Consider the following 6,176-nt stretch of genomic DNA (forward strand, 5'->3'; position numbering starts at 1 on the left):
TTATATTAATAAATAAACATGTCACATCTCTCGCTATTGTCGATCGGGCACACTTACGCTCTCTCGAACTGATCCCTCGACATCGTACAGGCCCGCTAGCAGAACCAGGGCACACTTACGCTCTCTCGAACTAACCACTCGACATCGTACAGGCCCGCTAGCAGAACCAGGGCACACTTACGCTCTCTCGAACTAACCACTCGACATCGTACAGGCCCGCTAGCAGAACCAGGGCACACTTACGCTCTCTCGAACTAACCACTCGACATCGTACAGGCCCGCTAGCAGAACCAGGGCACACTTACGCTCTCTCGAACTAACCACTCGACATCGTACAGGCCCGCTAGCAGAACCAGGGCACACTTACGCTCTCTCGAACTAACCACTCGACATCGTACAGGCCCGCTAGCAGAACCAGGGCACACTTACGCTCTCTCGAACTAACCACTCGACATCGTACAGGCCCGCTAGCAGAACCAGGGCACACTTACGCTCTCTCGAACTAACCACTCGACATCGTACAGGCCCGCTAGCAGAACCAGGGCACACTTACGCTCTCTCGAACTAACCACTCGACATCGTACAGGCCCGCTAGCACAACCTGGGCACACTTACGCTCTCTCGAATAAAATAAATATATTATATTTTTCAGCCTTGTCCGTTTTTGATTTCCTTTAAAATTATCCTGCCGAGAGACTAATCCACTGAACTATTGAATTGGCAGTTCGAGCCATAAGCTAACCCTTTAAAATCGAACACTAGCTTATAGCTGTAAAGTCTGGCTGAATCATGTACGTACAATGATCCTATAAGCCTGTTCAATACGCACACGAAACTGAAGGCTTGTTTGTTCCATGGCAGCTCTGCTGAAAGACACCAACTGTTCCATGGAGCTCCTGCTAAGACAGTCCGTGATCCGTGCTATGGCGTCTTCACTGAAAGAGGTTCACTCAGAGAGACTGTGGCTCGTTGCGTGCTTCCTTTAAATATCCGCGCGGCAGTCTACTGGAAACAATGTATAGGTGTTGCTATGCCGAAAGTCTTGCATGACGTCAGAGACGAAAAACTCTAGAAATTTCGAGAACTCCAGGAAAGCAAAACTTTAGAAGGTTGAAGAATTCCAGTCGACGTTAGGCATAAAATATTCGAGAATTCGCGGAATCAATGTTTACAAACACGAGAGTTAGAAGGATTATACTTCTTCCATGTTCAAATTCATGGAAAATGCTTCAATTCCGAAATCTTGCTTTTTTCTATAATAAGATATCATTTTTTCTATGATATTATGGCAGTGAGAAACACTATTACTTTTATTCAAAGTTTTTTTTAAATGAATTTAAAATAATATACGCTCGTGAAAATAATAAACGCTAATTATTTAGTATTTGCTTTTGTTCGAGATTGACAGAATTTCTCATATATTATCATTTGGAAAAAAATTCCAATGGCTATCATTTCAAGGACATTATTCAACGATCATAACTTCTAAGAAAATTCTCTAACGATGGTTAGAGGTTCGGAAAAGTCAGTACATTTGAAACGATACACGTACACAATAATGTTGCACCACAGTCGCGCTCATTCTTTCTAGCGCAATGTTGATGGTGATTGATGCGCGCAATGATAGGCCCTTTGTTGTCAGCTAATAAGGATACCGCGACCCTATTATAAACATAGCAAATCCATACTCTTATAAGTATACTTATTTATTGCCAGTACTTACAAGACGCTATTTGTTCTATATTGTGAGAACCCTTCAAGAGTGTAAGGCGTATGAAAATAATCAAGTCGCAAGACGACGAATAATACGCGGCATTGCCATCGCTAGCCCTTTCGAGATTGAAATGCCGCAAGACGACCCATAAGAACTATATCGCTGTAAGTACACAAATCCGCATTGCCATAGCTAGTCGATGTGATGGGGTGACTCAATGACTCAAAACTCAAACTCAAACCCAGGGATGACTCAATCATTAAATAATATAGAACACTCGCTGAAGGGAAGAACTCAATTGTTGATCCTTACAAAATCAACAGCAAATCATAGAATACAAGGAACATCTTGTGTAGTGAAACATCCATCACTTGTAAATAAACCATATATTCATCAAAACGCACGATATTTTTACAGCCCTTCCACTTAACTCTTTCCAAAGCATTTGCTACGATGGGCGGTAAATATAAGCTATCGAACATTGGCAGTTCGAGCCAGGAAAACTACAATTTCGAACAGCTTTGTATTTTTTATCCTATAAAGACTAAATATAAAATGATTGTAAAACCGATTTTTGTCCTTTTTTGGACTTTATAATTTTAATAAATTCTTTTAATATAGTTTTATTTTGCTGTTTTAGTCTTTAAATATCTAAAAATAAAATATTAATTTATTATAAACCTTATGTTTATTCACTAAATAGAAAAATGTGTCAAAAGAATAAGACTAATTTTGATCGATAAATTATATCTATTGATACATTTCCGATTTTACAATTTTTACAATGAATTTTACAATTTCTCATGTTATCAGACTCATTCTATCTCTATCATTCATCATTTATTTACCAGTTTTACAAATGAATTATGTAAGTAAAATGCAAATAGAATTATAAATTTTTTTCCATCCCAGTAAAAAATTAAGTTTTTTGAGAATTATTAATATTACGTTGAACTATGTAGCTATCAAATTTTATGATTATGTTTTTGTAGAGATCTTTTTGAGTAATTATAGTCAAGATATATAAAATATTGTTTGTATTTAAAAAAAATTGAAGATTTTTAATTTAAAAACCATTGTATTAAAAGATGCATAACTATATTATTTTATCTTAATTTTATTTGTAAACACATGAATTTTTAACTTAACTTGTTCATGAAACTATTTTAATGTATATTAATTTTATTGTATTTTAGTTTAAAATTGTAATGTGATTTTATGTGAAAATAATTGCTTCTACATTTTTATTATTTTATAAGAATTAAATAATATATGGTATATTTATAAATTTATAATCGAATTAGATAATTACAATATACAATTTACAATTAAATTTATAAATTGTAGTTATTTAACCACATTAGAAATAAATACTAATTTAAAATTCTGTACTTTAATCATCTAATATATTATTTCTTATATATTTTTTCAACGCATAAATATTCATTGTTGTCTATGTCTAATGTTTTATACGTGATAACTATAGACAGTGTTTATTAATTGTATCAATAAAATTATATAAATAAAATGCTTGTTGAATTCAGAATGGATTAGTACATTATAAGGAATTTTAACATTAGCATAATGTATTTAGTTATTTGAAAAAAATATTTCAAAAACCAATTCAAAGATTATATATTTAATATTCTGGACAATAATATAAATGCTAACGAATCTTTAAACAATTTAATTAATAAAAAATAACAATTTAATTCTTATAAGACTAAGTATAGTTTCAATTGAAATAATGCTATAATGAGTAAATCATAAATTTGAATAAATGGTATTATCATAAAATAATAAATTATAATATTTCTTAATTATATTGTTTAAGTATTTTAATGAAAATTCAATTTCCTTCATATAAATTCTGAATTCATAACTTTTTTTTTTAATCGATTCAAATATTTTACTTAGGTTTTCATTATAGGTTTTAATCAAAGGTATTATTCTGTTTGAGAATAAGAGACTCCGTTTAGTAAGGCAATAAAATATCTGACAAGTAATGTCATGAAAATTGTATTTAAGACTTCAGAACTTTCCTGCTCATAATTATTTGTACTAGTGTCATAAAACATCTGGAAACTCTAGCGAAACGTGCTCATACTCCCAGTGCAGTAGAACCTAATGGATTTACTGCCGGGAGAGCCCCAAAGTAGATTCAGAACGAATATCAGATATGCGTAAAGCATTGAGTACAAAACTCGGCCTTTAAGACAATGCTTGCATTGTTCTTGGCTATGCCACATCTGGTCGATCATATTGGAAAATTGACCACGCCCAAGCGGACCCTTCTTCTAGCCAAGTCCCAGAGAGGGATGAGGCAACCAAAGAGAGGTGACCAATGGAAAAGGCTCGCCACCTTCCGACACTTTCCTGATTAGCAAATTCGGAACTGAGCCCGGAAGGAAGTGGAAATGAAGGCGTACATAATCTATTGTGCGACCCAAGATCAACCACTGATTGGTTAATTAATAAAAGAAGAAGGGATCCCAAGTGGAGCGGGATCAGTGAACCATTTAAGAAGGGACTACGTAATGTACCATCACTTACTCTTTCCAATTACTTCTTACAGTGAAGGATAAGTCACGACCTACTCTCACGGAGGAGGACCGGAGAGATGAGCCGTTTAGCTAGCTGAGTTTTAATAATAAGTTCTTTCCACTATTGTGAATTAGTGTACAGTTGAATTGATCTCATCAAGACTGGATTGCGTGGGACCTGACCACTTGTGGTCTCAGTTGGAGACAAGGAAGAACTGAAGAGTTGCAACATTGCAAGGGAACATCATAACAAGCCACCGAAGAGAGACTAGAAAAATCACGATACACTGCAAGTAAGTCCTTACAGCTAGTACTCATTCTTGATTTCTCGGCTTATGTAGAAGACGGACGGATAAAGTCCAACTACGGAAGCTTCCCGGACATACTCTTGAACAAGACCAGCTATAAACCCCACATTGGCTTCTCAATCCCCCCAACTGCAAGTTGTCCCCGCCACAGATGGCGCACAGCTTCGCATAACCTCCATCTCGGCTCTCTTACGACCGATATTTAAAGGCAACTACACACGTGTTAAGATAAACACAATGGCATTCCAGTGTTCGATCAGAGCACTACAATCATGATAACCTCTTAGCGATAATATTCAATAGATTATAACCTGCTTCATTCATAGTAAATATATTTCAACACCACAAGATTATCAAGAAATATAAAGTTCGTCTGTAATTCACCCTTTTGTAAATCAATTCAAATAAATAGAAATAATAAAGACATGTGTTAATTATTAATCAGTGCATTCACCCTTTACTTGCCCGGCAACCCCACATAACATCTAGTGGGTTTTATTGTTCTACGTTAATTATTGCACGTTTGGCTGACTAGTCAAATTGTGGGATTATTTTACGAACTTATTTATTTTCAAAATAGGAAAAAAGTCGATTTTAGAACAGAATTAACAATCAATTCAAGGAAATAATTTATCTTCATTAGAAATACTAAAAAATTGAAGATTATCGTTCATCTGCGTTTTCTCTCATTAAAGTTTTTTCATTAATTATATCACTACATGTCCTATTTTCAAAAAAACTATACCACTGACTCAAAAGTTCAATAATGAGAATTATAGTAAATTATTACTTTATAAATAGTTAATATTAATATTAATTTTTTTATATTGTTACTTTTTAATTTTAATTGTACTTTTTGATATAAAAAAATATTTTATTGACAAGTATATCACTGAGATTATATGTAAATATAATATTTCATTTTAATTTTGTGTCATAAATGTTGACAAAATAGTAATACAGAAATCAAGAAGCTTACTTTCGATCTTATCTTCGAATTTATGATTTATTTTAGAAATACCTCAATTTATAAAAATTTATAGAAAGTGTAATAAACTTTAATTATAACAATCATAATAGTCATATAGATTTTATTATTAATTGAAAAATATAATATGCAGTATGTTTTCCTTTTCATATTATTATTTTATATAAAATTTTTATTTGTAATAAAGACAAGCTGACAAACAAATAATCAGTTTAATCAATACGAAAAATAAAATAATGATTAATACACATTTAAAATAGATAATAATGATATTATAACAAGTTGATAACACAAAACTCACTAAACATGTTAAATTAAAAAACTTCTTTTAAAATTCAGTACGGACTAAATCATTTTTCATTATAGTTTCTATTAATTTTAAAATATTTATACAAATATTAAATATAACATTAATTAAACAAATTACAATTAAATTAAATTTTTATAAATTTATAAATAATTAACACTATTTTCTTTTAAATTTATAGAAAAATGTAGTAAACAAATATAAAATAAATTATTCCTGTTACTTCCGATATATTTATATTTTATTATATTTGTATCAAAAAGAAGTTTCTATTACATACTGGTTTTAATTTATGTTAAATTTTACAGTTAATTAA

Source organism: Ceratosolen solmsi, unplaced genomic scaffold, assembly GCF_000503995.2.
Source record: "Ceratosolen solmsi marchali unplaced genomic scaffold, CerSol_1.0 scaffold54, whole genome shotgun sequence".
In the NCBI taxonomy this organism is placed as follows: domain Eukaryota; kingdom Metazoa; phylum Arthropoda; class Insecta; order Hymenoptera; family Agaonidae; genus Ceratosolen; species Ceratosolen solmsi.